This window comes from Rhipicephalus microplus, chromosome 3 (genome assembly GCF_043290135.1).
Source record: "Rhipicephalus microplus isolate Deutch F79 chromosome 3, USDA_Rmic, whole genome shotgun sequence".
Classification (NCBI taxonomy): Eukaryota; Metazoa; Arthropoda; class Arachnida; order Ixodida; family Ixodidae; genus Rhipicephalus; species Rhipicephalus microplus.
Window position 1 is genome coordinate 173,448,730 of NC_134702.1, and position 18,185 is coordinate 173,466,914.

The 18,185-nt window shown below is 49.1% G+C and overlaps 1 protein-coding gene across 2 annotated transcripts in view; it reads right to left on the reverse strand.

Annotated features, from left to right (window-relative positions):
* The window catches only part of LOC119162311 (uncharacterized), a 511,092-nt gene that overhangs the window by 120,632 nt on the left and 372,275 nt on the right, over positions 1–18,185 (reverse strand). The window lies entirely within an intron of this gene.

Genomic DNA, 18,185 nt, shown 5'->3' on the forward strand with positions numbered 1-18,185 from the left:
CGCACATGTGTTCGCTGTGGGCGATTTCGCCTATTTCTGTTGCGAGGTACACGTGTGTGAGTGTGACATCAGCCTGTTTGAAGACAATCCGCTTTCGCACGTTAACTTTACATGGGTATTTTGGCGGGCCTACTCTAGCATTTGCGTTTCATGTACTCTAACTGCGGCGAGCTGCATGCTAGGTCAGCAGCGCTTTTTTAGCATTTTGAGGATTGTTTATTTCTGCAATTAGTATTTATGCACACTATCTCACGATATACTGTAGCTTTCACTCCTTTTCAGTCTTTAATTAGGTTGTTTATAGGCAGTAGTTACTCTTACCTCTTTGCAGCATCAAACCGCTGTACGAGTGAATGCCAGAACGCATGGTCGAATGTGACGTCCACAAATTAGCAGTGATGGAAGTGCTGCTCCAATTGCTCCAAACTTCTCCACAAGAAAAATGTTGCTCCAAAGTGCAATATTCGCTAGTACTTGCATCAAACCTGCTCCCAAATGGTGCTGGGAAACTAAAAGCAATGAATTTGAAACATGTGACTATCCAGTCGGCCTAAACAATACACAAAGCAGCTGTGTACACGCTCATCTGAGTATGCTACTCGGTGGTGTAAATCCAGAGAAACCACAAGGCATCAGGCCATGGTGGCCATTTTTTTTAATAGCGGTTGTATCTTCATTTACATAAGAAATGAAAGGGTTGCAAAAAGGTTGCCCAAAAATTAACAATGCGGAACTAGCCGTCGTCGGTGTAAGTAGACAAGGCCTGCATGAACACTTTGCCTATCGAGGTACACCGAACCCCACTGTACTTGCCAGTGCACGCAATTGGAACACCGATTGCGTCCTTGCTGTACGCAATCGGTGCTAGCTTCAACTCTGCATCTGGCGTCATACTAGGGAGCGTTCCTGTGGGATGCAGATCGTGCATAGCAAAGACGCCGATGTGCGTGCCTTGCATGTGCTAGCAGATCGATTTTTAATTGACAATCAGACAAGTATAAACGCTGAATCTTGAGCAATATTGGTGGGCGCTGCGGATGGGGTCGGCTGTTTGTAGTATCGTTTGGCCAATTTGGTGGCGTTTAGGGTACTGTTAAGAGCGGACAAACGAACAGACAGACAGATAGACGGACAGACAAAAATTTTTTTATCAAAGGTCTGCAAGAAAGACTATCGTCTTTAATCACGAGCATGGGGTCCAAGCCTGAGCAAATGCATTGTTCTGTTCACTGTTTTTTAACATCTTTCGCGATTTCCATATTTCACATGGCTGAGGAACAGTTAACACAGGTACGCAGTGAAAGGCAGTCGTTTAAAAAGTTCATTGCACTTTTTTGTAACTTTTAACTCAATTATACCATGTGCTAAATCTACGGTAAATCTCAAGGGGGACACTTGCAATTGAAGTCCTCCCCAATATGAACAAAAGGAAAGTCCGAACCCCCTCCCTCTAACTAACTGTATACTAGTGCACTGCATGTTTGATAATAAATATAAATATTTACGAAATACCTAAATGATGCTTCAGTCTTCAGGAGTTGTTAGGAACGTGTATCTGCTTCAAAAACACCAATAGCCACCCTAAACTAGCATTTCTTTCTGCTCCGAAGGCACTTAAGGCTGCTCCAAACCACCACTTTTTTATGCCCCAGAATCTGCTGCAAAAAGCAAAATGCTGCTTCCATCACTGAATTAGCGATGGACAGTTGGGTTCCGCTCCAAATAAATAGCTAATGCTCCTGCATCTCTTTTTCGCCACCATCCGTGTGCAGTTGGGGGTCAAGAAATGGTCCAGAACGAACCTGAAAATGTTTATTGTTACTACATACAGTTGCTCTTTTGAAATTGGGGAATTTAATAGCTGGTGCATTATTCTACAGCAGAACACTGGTTGGCTTGATCGTAGTTGAGTATTACAAATGCATGCTGGAATATGAGAACCGTATTTAATAGTCAAAAGAGCCAACAAACGTTGATGTGCATAGGCTTTCCTGCTGACTTCTGCACCTGTACTTGATGTTGATGTTCGTCATGAAATTATGCAACCACAAATGAAACATCAACCCACTGATTTACAATACTGATTATTCTCTGTCTCACTGCCGTCAGTTTATTTCTTTTTGCAATGCTTTCCAAAAATTTTCTGTTTTGTAAAACAAGAGCATCACCACAGAAATGTTAGTGTTTCAGTAAACCGTTGTGCATGGGCAAGTACTCGTTTCTTTAGTGCATGGCAAATGTCATACCTCAACAACTGATAATAGAAAAAAATGTTTGTAGTCTTTCATTGAAATCAACCAAACGATTAACATTGGGACTACACATCCCAGTGCTCGCCCAAATGCAGAGAGATGCATGATACCTTGAATAAAGTGTGCCATAAGGCACTGGAAAATGTTCCCGTTCTAGACCATCTTGTAGAAAAAGAGGCATGCCAATGACAGGCCAATGCTCGTGTTGCTTCGCCGAAGATTAAACAAAGAAATCCCTTAGTCTTTCAGCATTCATCAGATTGAATGTTTTACTAAGAACTCGGGCTCGACTTCTTTTACTACAAACTTTTTTTTTTCGAGCTCACAAAATGAAATGAAAAATTCGGATATTGCTTGCTGAGATTTTATGCTAAGTTCTGCACTTATTGAGCAAAGCGTCGACTGTCGTTCTTTGCAATATGAAGAAATACATGGCAAAGAAAAAAAACATGGCCGGTTTGCTACTTGATGTTTTTTTTCTTAACATGTGTGCTTAACTGAAGGTAAAAGAGCAATCGATGATGAGTAGTGTGCACTGCTGATCATTTCTTTATGAAAAGCGTTCTAAGAAAAATAATTCATTGATCCTCAAAACATTCTGCAACTTCTGCCCAATAAAATAAACCTGGGGCTAGATGATACAAAATGGTTATGTTTAATCTATGAGGCATAACAAAGTGGACAGTTTGGATTTGTTACAGTGCATTTATATTAGTACTTGGCTAAACGTATGAAGGTGCTCTTAAAACTTGCTTGCGAGCCACATGCCACCCTGCTTCTGCCAGTTGTGAAAGGAGTTTGTCCTGCATACCTTTTATGCTGATTGGTATTTGATATCACTTAAATTGCACGTTTGCCAGCACTTGCTGGATGTCCAATCAACATAGCTCGTTAAGTGTACATGATTGTATAAATTTTGCTATAGGAGGTATACATATCACAACATGCATGTGGGAATAATAGTAATAATATTATTTTATCATAATTTTGAAAAAGTAGCTCAGAGATACAAAATTGGCCTGCCTGAGCCTCATTGGGCTTGAAGGGCAGAGCGGACAGACAGCAGACCTTAAGGCCTAATATACCTACTAAATATCTTTGGCAATCATTGCAGAAGACAGAAAATTTTATAACCAATGTGTCATAACAAGATGTGCAAGGCATTTTTTATTAGTTACATGGATAACTATGCATATTGCAGAATTATATGAAAAGCTCAGTGCCTCAGAAAACTAAAAAACCTTGATTAAGTGTCGTATTCAGATCACGATATAACAGAACTTAACACTTTTTTCAAGAATTTTGAAAACTGCTCAATACCTACACTAAACCCATCTTGGAAAACTACTCGATACTTGCACTGAATCCAGCATTCACATCATTTTGCTGGGTGATATCAATATTAATGTCGGTCAGGAGGACTCCAGTAATTATTCTTAGTGTGAAGGAGAAAACGCATCGTTGTCAAGCAACATCGCCACCGCTTGGGTACTGGGTGCTGGGCTTCTCTCGCTCGGCTCGTGCTGATCATCGCCGGCATCTGCTTGACCGTTGCTCTTGCCCGATCGTGTTTCATCCTAGGACCACCGTCGCAACAGTCGCCAATACACCCTTTTTCAATTGGTGAAGGGTGCTGACTTTCCCCGTCCCCTGAACCTGGGTGCTGCCATTTGCCGTCGCCTAAACCTGGAGTGGCGCAACCGAACGCTACCTCCCATCATGGTTACCAACAACGCGCAACCTGGCTCTTCCACTCCATCCCCGAGCAACCCCGGCGTTCTTCGTTTGTGAGAGCCCAAAGTCTTTAGCGGAGCTGATGAAGCCGACGTGAAAGACTGGTTCGCTAACTACGAACTGGTGAGCGCAAACAACAAGTGGGATGACGCGGACAAACTAACTAACGTCATCTTTTACCTCACTGACGTGGCCGAAATGTGGTATAACAACCACAAAACAACATTACGACGTGGTCCATCTTCAAAACGTCGTTTGCTGACGTTTTCGGCCGACCCGCTGTCCGCAAGTCCAGAGCCGAACAACGCTTGCGGACTCGCGCACCGAAGCCATCAGAATCGTTCACCAGTTACATCGAAGACATTATTGGTCTTTGCAACCGTGTGAACAACGCCATGCTCGAGTCGGAGAAGATTCAACACATTCTAAAAGGGATAAATGACAGCGCTTTTCAGATGCTCGTGGCGCGCAATCCTGCCACCGTTGCGGAACTTGTGACTTTATGTCAAAGTTTCGACGAGTTGAGGAAGCAGCGCGCCCTGACTCGGCCATTTTCCTCACACGCTGACTCACTATCTAGTCTTACTTCTGTTCCTGATTACTCAACAAGCCTGCAAGAGATCAAAGACTTTGTGCGTGAAGAAGTAGCTCGGCAGCTGTCGTTGATTCCCTTCACGCAGCAGCCGCCGTCCTCTCGTCTGCCCTCACCACTCCACAACGTTATTGCCGAAGAGATAGCTCAGGCTGTTCCTGTCACTGCCCACCAGCAGCCTGTGGCCATGCCTGTTCAACATGCGCCGGCTATGCAGCCCGTGGCCGCGCTTCTTACTTATGCCTTGGTGGTACGCAGCAGACCCTGTCAGCAGCTTTTGCCACCCATGCCTGCAGCTGCTCCCCACTCTACCCCTCTTTCGACACCTTGGGCCACACCGCGAGTCAGGAATTCCTGGCGCACTGCTGACAATCGACCGATCTGCTACGCCTGTGGTACTCCAGGACACGTGGCTACTTGGCCGTTACCATATTACCCGCAGCCCACGCACCTACCTGCTCCCTATCCTTCACCGCAGTATGGCTACACTAATCTTCCCGAGTCTAAGTCACCCCAGCCCCCAGCTCCAACTCACTCTCACCGCTCGCCGTCTCCTCGCAGGTGATCTCTGTCCCCAATGCGTCCCCGACCCGCTTCCTCCAACCGGGAAAACTCAACGCCGCAGTTCCAGAGGCAAGAACTGCGCCGTCACGAAATGCCCAAGTCCTCGCACTTCACCTGCTAACGTTTTCGCCATATCTGTCGATGGTGTTTCTGCCTTTGCCCTCATCAACACAGGTGATGCCATTTCTGTTAGAGCCGCCCAGCTCTGCCGCTCCCTACGCAAAGTGACCACGCTGCTCTCTGGACTATCGCTTCGTACGGCTAGCGCACAACCAGTTCGACCTCTCGGCACCTGTATAGCCCGCATTTTCATCCAAGGCTCTATGTACGTTGTCGAGCTCATCGTCCTTTCGGTGTGCTCGCATGACGTTGTCCTCGGGTGGGACTTCCTGTCACATCATCATGCCGTCATCGACTGAACACGCGCTGAAGTTCAATTTTCGCACCTGTCTGACGAACCTTTGCACGAAACTCTTGAGCGGTCCCCAAAACTCGTCGTACGTGAAGACACTGAAATTCCGCCAGCCTCTCTTGCCGTTGTTCCTGTTTGCTGCGATGACCATAACGACGCCACAGTAATGTTTACACCTTCCGACATTTTCATGAGCCGCAGAGCCGTTTTTTTGCCTATCGCTACACTCGACGTCACTGTGGGCCGAAGCAATATTTTCGTCCACAACCCCTTTTCTGCACCGCTTACGCTACTTGCCGGCGAATGTCTCTTCGAGTGGAGTACCTCGATTCCTCTTTATTCCTTAACATGCCAGACGAATCGTGCAGTAGCGCCTCGATCGAACTTCATGCCCTTTGACAGGAATGCTCATCGAGTGACACCTTCTCGAGTTCCATCGCCGGCACCTCAAGTGCCCATGAACGCGCCGAGCCTCTTAATCTCCTCCAGCACTTCGCGAATTCATTCGACGTTTCTCAGCCGCAATTGGGTCGGACTTCCGCAGTGCACCACTGCATTGACACCTGTTCGCACCAGCCATTGCGTCAAAGACCGTACCGTGTCTCTGCTGCAGAACGTCACGTCATCAACGACCAGGTCAAAGAGATGCTACGCCGTCGCGTTATTCAAACATCGCACAGTCCTTGGGTATCTCCTGTCGTTCTAGTTCGAAAGAAGGATGGATCAATTCGATTTTGTGTCGACTACCGGCGATTAAACAAGGTGACGCGGAAAGACCTCTATCCATTACCGCGCATCGACGACGCCCTTGACAGCCTCCAAGGAGCCGAATTCCTCTCCTCCTTAGGCTTACGAACTGGATACTGGCAGGTTCCTATGGCAGAAGCTGATCGCCAGAAAACTGCGTTCATTACACCAGATGGTCTCTACGAATTTAACGTAGTGCCATTTGGGCTTTGTAATGCTCCTACCACGTTTGAACAACTCATGGACAACACACTGCATGGACTGAAGTGGTCTGTGTGTCTATGCTACCTCGACTACATTGTCGTTTTCCATCCCGATTTTCCTACACATCTGCTTCGGCTCCAACTGGTTCTTACGTGTTTAACCAACGCTGGGCTCCAACTGAACCTTAAAAAGTGCCGCTTCGCCGTGCGAGAGCTGTCCATCTTAGGGCACATCGTGTCCAAGCATGGTGTTTGACCCGACCCTGCAAAACTGCGAGCAGTCGCTGAGTTCCCGAAACCTACTACACTGAAAGAATTACGCAGTTTTGTCGGACTATGCTCGTACTTCCGGCGCTTCGTTCGAAATGTTGCGTCGATCATGTCACCACTGACCAACCTCCCACGCGGTGACGCAGACCTTTCATCCTGGTCTTCTGACTGCGTCGTCGCGTTTGCCACGCTCCGTAGTCTCTAACATCTCCTCGAATTCTTCGGCATTTCGACCCAACAGCTGCAACGGAAAATCACACAGACGCTAGTGGGGTTGGTCGAGGCACCGTCCTCGCCCAAAGCAAGCCGGGCTACTCCGAATACGTCGTCGCTTATGCGAGTCGCACATTTACTAAAGCTGAGGCCAATTACAGTGTCACTGAAAAAGAGTGCTTGGCGCTAGTGTGGGCGCTTCACAAGTTCCGCCCTTATTTGTACGGTCGCCCATTCGACCTGGTAACGGACCACCATGCACTTTGTTGGCTCGCCACATTGAAAGATCCTTCTGGCCGCCTAGCTCGGTGGGCACTGCAAATCCAGGAGTACGACATTCGTGTCATCTATCGCAGCGGACGCAAGCATTCTGATGCCGACGCCCTGTCGCGTTCGCCTTTACCTCCCGACTCGGCCTGCGGAACCACTGGTACGGACTCCGTCGCAGCTCTCGACCTCGACTCCTTTACCAGTGAACAACACAAGGACCAGTGGATCGCTTCCCTTTTTAACTGTCTCTCTGTATCCTCAACCACTGCGGTACCACGATCTCTCCGACGTCAAGCTGCTCATTTCGCCATTCGGGATCGGCTGCTACACCGACGCAACTACGCCCCGAATGTCGTAAGTGGCTCTTGGTTGTCCCGCGCATCTTGCGATCACAAATCTGCGCCTCCTTTCACGACGATCCCCAATGTGGTCATGTTGCAGTTTTCAAAACTTACGAATGCATTCGCCATCGCTTCTACTGGCGCGGAATGTATAATTTCGTTAGAAAATTCGTTATGGGCTGCCCTGACTGTCAACGCCGCAAATCACCGCCTTTCCACTCATCCGGTGCGCTTCAACCGCTTCCGTGCCCTGCCAAACCTTTCGATCGGCTTGGAAATGATCTCTATGGCCCTCTACCGACAACATCAGATGAAAATCGGATGATCATAGTCACTGTGGACCATTTAACACGCTACGCTGAGACCGCCGCCCTTCCAAGTGCCACTGCGCGGGACGTAGCATTCTTCATCCTTCATCGCTTCATACTACGACATGGTGCACCTCGCAAACTACTAAGCGACCGAGGTCGAGCCTTTCTATCAGAAGTCGTCACGTCTCTGCTTTCTGAATGCCATGTTGTTCATCGCAAGACCACGGCATACCACCCGCAGACTAACGGGCTCACGGAAAGATTTAACCGCACCCTTGGCGATATGCTCGCCATGTATGTGACATCCGATCATACTAACTGGGATCGCATTCTTCCATTCATCACGTTCGCATATAACACCGCGGCACAGTCTACCACTGGATTTTCACCTTTCTTTCTTCTTTATGGACGCGAACCGTCCCACACCATCGACACTCTCCTTCCATACCGTCCTGACGCATCCGAATGCCCATCTGTGTCCGAAGCTGCCCGAAATGCGGAAGAATGCCGTGAACTCGCACGCACCTTTACGTCACAAGAACAACAGCGCCGACTCTTCACAAAGCCCCAGCTATTCCCCGGGATCACTTGTATGGCTGGCTGTTCCTTACCAAACCCCCGGCATTTCCTCGAAACTCGTTCCAAAGTACGAGGGCTCATACCGCGTCTTAGAGCAAACCTCGCCGGTGAATTTTCTCATTGAGCCACTTTCCCCATCTGACGACATGCGCCGGCGTGGACGTGACATCGTCCACGGCGCCCGCCTTAAGCCATATCATAGCCCTCTGCCTCCAGACTCTAAGGTCGCCAGGATGGCTCTTTTTCGGCGGGGGCAAATTGTGAAGACGAAAACGCATCGTTGTCAAGCAACATCGCCACCGCTTGGGTACTGGGTGCTGGGCTTCTCTCGCTCGGCTCGTGCTGATCATCGCTGGCATCTGCTTGACCGTTGCTCTTGCCCGATCGTGTTTCATCGTAGGACCACTGTCGCAACAGTCGCCAATAAACCTTTTTTCATTATACTGGCTTACTCATTGGCAATCAATAACATCTGGGGCAATCAATAACATCGACTAGATGAGAATTAAAACTTGAGCAAGTTGGTACGTATTCGCAGAGCACTGCGGGACGAGGAATAAGAAGAATGAATGTGGCATCCAGCGCGGTGTTTATCCATTTTGTCACAGTCGAGAGGACGCGGTTCACATCTTTCACGAGTGCGCCCTTCCAAAAGCCCTACTCCGAAAGATAGCCGACTTATTTCAGCTCCCGGTAGTCCCATATCCCACGGTTAGATATTTAAATCCGCCCTCACGCGGTCAACCAGTTCGTGCTTCTCATCGAGTGCCTATACCAAATGGCAAGGTTCTGTTTGGCGTTGCATAAGTCACATGTCAGACGCGATGCGAGGCCATTTACCAGGCGAGACTTCTGGGCCTTCACGAACTGCTTGCAAAAGTGCGGAAGGGGGTCTGGCTCCATCTCTTTCGTGAGCGGTATCGCCTAGGCGCGAAGAAGTTTCTCGAAACCTGGCACCGACCGGCAGTGATCTATAGTGAGTCTAACGGGCAACTAACTATCCGGCTATGATGGCGGAACATCTAGCAGCACGATCTGGCGAGGCGTCACTCGTCTGCATGCCTTGTTGCTTAAGTCCATCGGCGCGTTCATTCCGCGCTCGGATAAACGACCACGCCCGGCGGTTTACATTTTGCTCGGTGGCGTCCTCCTCCTCTCTTCTCCGGGAGAAAGCTGTGGATGGATGGATTGATAGATGGATATGGCTGTACCCTTTAGATCGGGCGGTGGCTAGCGCCACCAAGCCGTAATACTGAATGAACCAAAATGTAGATTTATTTTTTTTTCCTTCGCATAGAGAGATTGAGGATTCGTACTTAGCAGTGAAGGTTCTAATTTTCACTCGTGCCTTGACTTTAGTCATCAATCAGATAACCTCCTTCTAGTTAATTCTACCCGCTCAAAGTCCGTTTTTCCTCGCTGTCCCTAAACCCCAGTTATTTGAAAAACTCTGCGCCGGTTTCTTCCAGGCGGCGTGCCCCTTGGTGGACGGTTCCTCCTCCTCACTCGCTCCTCTTAGAGGGCGAGAACGAATGCACTCTTTCTCCCTCCGAGCTAAACTCGTTTCTCTCACTAGCCCCGCTCTCGGCGTGTGTACACCGGTCTCTTGCGCGCGTGGCTGCTGCTGCGTCTTATTTCAAACCGCTCGCTGGCAGGTAGCCAGTGGGCACAAGCCTGCTACGTGTTTCCAGAGAAGACCTACCAGTTTCTTGCGCGCGCCGATCGTCTTCGTCGCGCCGCAGGGGCGTAGCCCGACCACTCGCTTTGAGCGGGGACCACGGGGGTCTTCGACCTCCGGTCGCTATGGAAAGGCCACATCTCCGTGTGCTCTGACCTCATCAGCTGCGCTAAAGAGTAGCCCCCTTGCCCGGGTAAGGTACCGTCCATCTCTCAGTATGGGGCCGCGAGATATGTCGAGTGGATGGGAGCCCTTGTCCGGGAAAGGCCGTTCACTCCAAAAAAAAAAAAAACAGTACCGCCCTTTAACTAGGGGCGGAGCCCCCTACTGGGGTGAACGTAACTGTATGATGAGGCTTTGATGAGTGACACGTACTGTGGGACGCGGCGCTTTCGGGTGCCAACTCCCCTTCCTTTCTGACAACGGTAGACAGATCAAAATTTTTCTCTCGAAGGTCCCCAAGAAAGACCCCAAGAAATGATAGTGTATAGGTGTTCTGTGGAAAGACTATCGCCTTTAAAAAAAGCGCCCCGGCAGCCGCGACGTCTTGGGGACGTCAAAGAATTTGTCACGTTGGCGAAACGGTTCACCAGCAAAAAAACCCGTCCCGTGTGACGAGGCTAGAGTGTACTAGAAGTGTACTGTACCTAGGCGGTTTCGACCGGCGTGGGTCTGTAATGCCTTCCGGCCTTGAGGCTACTATTTAATAAGTGAACAATGGAGGAGCCTCTTTTCATCGGGTAAGTAAAGGCAAGTGGAGCTCGTAGTCTTCATGCGTAATGTACTGCTTTTTTTTGGTTGGGGGGGGGGTAACAGACAGGTGGGCGATTTACGTAGGTCACAATAGCATATAGTGATCCAAGAATTGCACGAAAAAGGTGCTAATCCGCCTCCCATGAGGAAACATTGCTCAGTGACTTATGATGCAAGTGCTACAACGAATACAAAAGAAGCGGAATGAGTATAATACATGCGCTTTTTCTTTGTTTCCTACTTCAAAGAATACATTCTTGAAAGACGCAAGGAGGTGCGGGTGGGTGGTGGGGATGGACAGCAGTTCTTGAATCTGGTTTGTTTGTGAGACCGCTCTTTATGGGAAGACGCTCGAGGTGCCGACCAGTGCGGACGCGCGAAGATCGGCTCCTGCTTTCAAGAATGCTTTCCTGTGGTATTCACGAATTTGTCGCCGAGTTTTTACTCTCATCGTGTGCCTAAGTTCTCAAGAGGTCAGCAGATACCACCTTTGTGCCGGTGAGTGGACTTTTAAACCGTTTTTTGGGACATTTTTACACGGCAACGCCACCGGGGGATTTAGGCCTAACCAAAGAGGCGATTGTCGCCGATGCACCGGCCCGGCGCCAACGCGACTCAACGCTCTGCGCGTTCCAGTATCTGCAACTGAGAATGGAATACCAAGTAGATGGAGAGGACATCTCTCCAGAGGATTGCACGAAAGAAATGGGTTGGAAGGAAGCCGAAACGAGACGCTCAAGGAATAAGCAAGCCGCGGTTAGCGTTCCTGCTGCCAAGGGTTCGACCGAGGCCGGCGTTGCGGGAGACGCTCGAGCCAGTCGTAGTAGGTATGACACCAAGCATACAATCGTGCGAGCTGGACACATGCCGCCACTACCTAAGGACTTCAGCAAAATCGTGCTACGACCACGTGGAGGATTAAATATCTCGATAATTGGCACTGGAGCCGTTGGAGACGCGATAGTACTGGCGGCCGGCGTCAAAGAGGAAGAGGCCATGCAGGACATCATCTGTTCCAACTTGCAGCAGAACATTATGGTGGCAAGCACTCCGGACCAAGACAGAGCTTCAAGATACCTCAAGGTCAAGCAAATTGACATTGGAGGCAAAGTTTTCGAGGTTAGCGCGTACGCCGCGGCACCCCACGACACTTGTAAAGGAGTGATTCGCGGGATCCCCGTAAGCGATACTCAGGACATTTTGACCCGAAAGATTGTGAACGCGAACAACCCGCTCGCGCTGCAGGCGAAGAGAATCAAGGACACCGGTACAATCATCATAGCGTTCGAAGGACACAAGGTGCCCAGATTCGTGAGATATGGACCTTCACTTTTGCAGTGCTCCCTTTACCGCAAGAACATCGATATTTGTTACGTCTGTGGAAAGCTGGGACATCGGTCTGCCGTCTGTCCGAACCCAGCTGAAACAATCTGCAGAGGCTGCGAGATCAAGAACCCAGATAGCCTGCACCAGTGCAATCCAAGATGCAGGCTGTGCGACGGTCACCATCCCACGGCAGACAAGGAGTGCAAGAACAGGTTCTTAGTGCCATACGTCGTCAGACGCAGACGTTGGGAAAGATCGCGAGCAGCCGCAGAAGCCCGGAACGCATCAATCACATCGAGTCCAGACATCAATGACAAGCAGCTTATTCCAGCCTACGGGACCCAGAGCATCCCGACTACACAAGAACAGGAAAGGCGGCCCCACTCCAGGGGGAGGTCGCGTTCCAGAAGAGGTTCTAGACCCAAGGCCCGCTCCCAATCACGGGGGCGCTCGAGTTCTCAAGGTCACCATCAGGGTCGGGATCAGCCTGGGCGACACCCGAATTGCCAGCTGCCTGGCGTTCAGTTCGAGATCACGGCTTCACACCCGGAGAGGACGCCTGCAGTTTCTTCGAAAGGCAGCTGGGCTGAGCGAGTGCGCAACGGCGGGGCAGAGGTGATGACAGGTAAGCTGCCAGAGCATGATAGAATTGCACAGCTAGAGCAAGAAAACGCGAGACTTACAAAATCGAATGAGAGGCTATCAGCTGAGTTAAAGGAAATAAAAATTCTTCTCACTAAGCTAACCAGCGCGCAATCTTCACAACCAATGCCTCAGCCAGTTGATGTCCCTGTGGCTGAAAACGTGGGGGACTCGAGAACCGCGAAAAAGAGGGCAGTCATGGCAGAACACGTGGAAGCCAACCAAACGACCATGTCAGATATGAAAGAGGTGTTTGACACGCTCAGCAAAGTAGTAGCCAATCTTAGCGAGCAGATGGGTAGGCTACAATTAAGCGTGGCGGCACTGGAAGAGCACATGACTTTGCGCATTACAAAGCTCGAAGCAGATCTGCACAACACAGCAAGGCCTCCTCATGCACCAAGCTCACCCCTTCGGCCACCAATACTTGTGGTACCAAACCTGTCGACAGGTGCAGCATCAGGCTCTGGCCGCCCATGTAATAACCATGATGGCAGCGATACGTGAAGCATTTCGTATATGGCAATGGAACTGTAGAGGTTACCTTAAAAAGAAGGCAACCCTGCAGCAGTATATCAGGAGCAGCGAAGAAAAGCCTCATATTATATTATTACAAGAGACCCTTTCACCGCAAGCAACGTTGCCTGGATTCCGGCTTGTAATAGGGGATACTGAAGGGAGGGGAGTCTGCACCTTCGTATGCAACAAACTAACGCACGTAACCCACGACCTCAAGATAGAAGCAGGCCGGATGGAACACGTCTTGGTAGAGATCGTGCCGGGTACCAGCAACCGTCAGAGCATTTTCATTCTGAATATATACAGCAGTCCAAAGGAACAAAAGCAAGGGTTAAAGACGGTTCTAAAGAAAGCTGTTAATATCGCCGGGGAATGTCCACTCGTCATAGCAGGTGATTTCAACGCCCCTCATCATGCATGGGGTTACAAGTACAACACTGGGAAAGGAAATCGACCTTGGCAAAGTGCCAGTGAACTTGATCTCACCCTAATCACAGACCCCAGCCTACCAACAAGGCTTGGTACATCTTGCTGCAGGGATTCCACCCCGGACCTTACATTTGTAAGGAACATCAAGAAGGCCCAGTGGATGAACCTTGCTGTAGACCTAGGGAGTGACCACTGCATTCTTGCCACTACCTTTTCCGTGGAGCGTAAAAAGCAGAGAGAATTTCACTTCACAGACTGGGATAAGTTCAGGAAGATAAGGATGGAAAGGGAACAAGATGGCCACAAACAAGGCTTGGAGCAGTGGGTCAAACAGATTAAAGATGACATCAAATCAGTCTCCTCCACCATTACCACAGATTTTCCGGTTGAAAGAATGGATAGCCGGCTCGCACATCTTCTTGAGGCAAAGCAAGCACTACTGAACCGTTGGAAGAGTCAGCGCCTGAACCGAAGACTGAGGAAGAAGATAGCTGAGGTAAACAGATCAGTCGAGGAACATTGTCGCGCACTATCGAGGCAGCAATGGGACGAAATCTGCAACTCCGTCGATAGTCAGATGCGCAATGGCAAGACACGGAATATGTTAAAGCATCTCCTCAACGAAAACACCACCAAAACAAATCAAAAGCATTTTATCGCTCGAATTTTGCATAAAGAGATAGGGCGCACTACAGAACAGCAAGTTGTCCAGCAGCTCGTGCATAAGTACCTCCCAATCAAAAGAGGATTGGCACCACCAAGTAGACAGTACCAGGGCACGCCAAATCCAGGTCTTGAGGGCGACTTTAACATCGAGGAGATCAGAAGAGCCTTGCATGATCTCAACGGCAGGTCGGCCCCTGGCCCGGATGGTATATCAAACAAGGCCCTGCGTAACCTTGATGACGATTCAATTGAAACCCTGAGAGATATAATCAATTCAGCATGGAAAGAAGGCAGGGTGCCAGAGCAGTGGAAGCTGGCCAGCACGATCCTTATTCCTAAGCCAGGAAAGCCCCCTAACTTGGACAACATGAGGCCAATATCCTTGACATCATGTATCGGCAAGGTCGCAGAACATGCCATACTGCACAGGATAAACAAGTACTTGGAAGATAACAACATATATACACACAATATGGTTGGATTCAGGGCAGGGCTATCCACACAAGATGCATTGAAGCTTATCAAACACCAGGTCATTGACAATGAAACCAGAGACGTGAGAGCCATTCTGTGCCTAGATCTAGAAAAAGCGTTTGACAACATCCACCACTCATTCATACTCGAAGCAATTTCCAAGCTTGGTCTAGGGAAAGCCTTCTATGACTACGTATGGTCCTTTCTTACAGATCGGAAAGCCGTGATGAAGATTGCAGATATCGAGACCACAGCAATCGAACTAGAAGCAAGGGGCACGCCACAAGGGGCAGTGATTTCACCAATGCTGTTCAACATTGCCATGATTGGACTGTCAAAGAAATTATCGAGCATTGAAGGATTGAAGCACAGCATCTACGCAGATGACATTACCATCTGGTGCACAGGTGGAAGTGAAGGGCAGATTGAGAGCGCTCTGCAAGAGGCGATTGACACCGTAGAAGACTACCTTCGCCCTTCCGGGCTCAAGTGCTCCTCGAGTAAGTCAGAACTTTTGCTTTATCGGACTGCACGCCGGGGACCGAAGCCCAGGGGATGGAAGCCGTTAAACCAGATAGACATCCATCTCCGTACAAATCAAGGGGATGCCATCCAGAGGGTCGACTCCATCAAAGTCCTGGGAATGCTGATAGAGTCTACCGGCGCCAACAGCAAATCTATAGCCAAGTTAACTCTGAAAACTGACAGTGCGGTGCACCTCATTCGCAGAGTGGCCAACAAAAGAAATGAGATCAAGGAAGACAACCTCATCAGGTTGATGCATGCGTTTGTTCTAAGTCACTTCACATATGAGGCAGCAATGCACAACTGGTCAAGAGCAGAGTCCGAGACACTGAATGTGCTCCTCAGGAAAGTTATCAAGAAGGTCCTGGGCCTACCCATACATACCAGCACCGAGCGTCTGCTTGAGCTTGGCATACACAACACGCTCGAAGAAATAGCAGAAGCCCAAGAGAGAGCACAGTTTGCAAGGTTATCTACTACAAGGTCGGGGAAAATGATCCTACAGGAGCTGGGCCAACACCCAATAGCAATCATACGCAATTACAATGACAAGCAGCTTATACAACATCAGGGAGACTATCACGGTATCTCCTATACCGAGAAACATGCATCCAGAACACAACGTCGGAAGAAGAGTAGCGAGGGCCAGGACTATACTTCGTCAAGTCTCAAACGAGGAACGAGGGGTCGTATTTGTTGACGCGGCTTCCTACGCCAATGGGAAAGCGTTTGTGGCAGTGGTAGTCGATGGGGCTGGCCATGTCGTCAACTCAGCGGCGGTCAGGATGAAAGACCCAATCATTGCGGAACAAGTGGCCATCGCCTTAGCACTCAAGATGGATAACATTGAAGTCGCCTACAGTGATTCCATGGCAGCACTACGGGCGTTTGCCAAGGGGACGGTCTGTGAACAAACGCTGAAAATACTGCAAGGCAAGAACATAACACATCATCTTCTGAGTTGGTTCCCAGCTCACCTTGGACAAATCAACGATTCCCCTCCCAATCTCAACGAAGCAGCACACGAGGCGGCGCGAGAACTCTCCAACCGCGCCTCCCCGGGGATGCGTTCTACTGGTGAAGGGGATAACCGGGAAATTCTTACAACATATAACGAGCTCACTAAACATTTCTACCTGTCTAGAAGGATTTTCCCTCCACCTCACAAAAATCTAACCCGGCCCCAAGCACTTACATTAAGGCTTTTGCAAACGCGGATGTACCCTACTTTGAAAATGTTACACATCATGTACCCTGACCTATACCCAAGTAATCTTTGTCCACATTGTGGGGAAATAGCTTCATTAGAACACATGCTCTGACAGTGCACCAAATTCGCTCATTTATCGCACATCACCTCTGCCAGATGGGCGGCGGCAATCCGCAGCTCGACCTTGGCAGATCAGCTCTGGGCTGTCCACCAAGCCCGCGAGGCGGCTGAGCAGCTCGGCATCTCAGTCCCCACGTGGGAGCTGCCCGCAACACAGTGATCTGTGTTTTGGAGGACCAAATAAAAGTTTATCCAATCCAATCCAACCGCTCTTTATATTCATACCAGCCCATACTCCCTCTCCCTTTCTTTTCCTTAAAAAGGAGTACTGAAACAAAATTTTGAAAGCGAGATAACCCGTCAAATAGATTTGTGTAGATACACACATCATCTATGAAATGTAAACAAATATTGTCACCTAGAACGTATTCAAAATTAATTTTGAATTGCGTGTCGCCCTGCGGCATACTATATATGCCTTCGTCATTCCGGTAAACAAACAACCACCCCCCGCGTCACGAATTTTGTGTTGGCTGCTCCTGGAGAACCATTTCAACGGAAAGAGGAGCAGACTTGTACGGGAATACAAAGGCCAGTGTTCGAGCTTCAGCGGCGTTTTTCGAAGCGGTTACGCATATTTACAACGCTAGAAAGGAGATCACAGTAGCGCCCACGAGACCTCCTTGAAGAGATTTGTCGACATGGTGCATGACAGCGTGCACGCGGTTTTGTGCGTCCACCTAGCCAGTTAGCTTTGCACGAAAACCCAGGAATTCCTTTCCTCCATGCGAAAACCCCTCTGGGTCCCGCCTCACTCGGCGCGCTGTGGAACCAAGACTTCAACAATTAACATCGCGTGCTCGATCAAACGAACTTTCCTGCCATGGGTTACAAAAAAAAGTGTCATTTTTTGCGTAAGTGCTCCTTTGCTCATAGAGTCCAAAAAATAGGGGCTATTTATGGCGTGCACCAGTGTTATTCCAATCACTGTGTGTTGGGGACGGCGGGACGGGGGATAGGACGTAATGTACGACTGGAAGTGGGGATGGTCTTAAATAAATGGCTGACGAAGAGGCTTTAGCAACGCACCATTGCGCAAAATATCCTCTCTTTACATATTGCTGTGCTATCTGCATGCCTTCTCAAGACCCCCCCCCCCCCTCCCGAGCTTTGTGGGTTAGGCGACTTTTAGCTAATACCATAGAGAAAGAAGAAGACAAGAGCGGACACTCCGCGAAACCTGGCCTCAGGAAGTGCGTCACGACTACGTAACGAACTAGTGCTCTCACCAAACGGCAGAAGGCGCAAGCGCAAAAAAAAACAGTTATAATCAATGCAACAGAATTGTTTTTACAAAATAATAATTATACGCCCAAATTTGGTATGTTCTTTATACATAAAAACAATTTATGCAA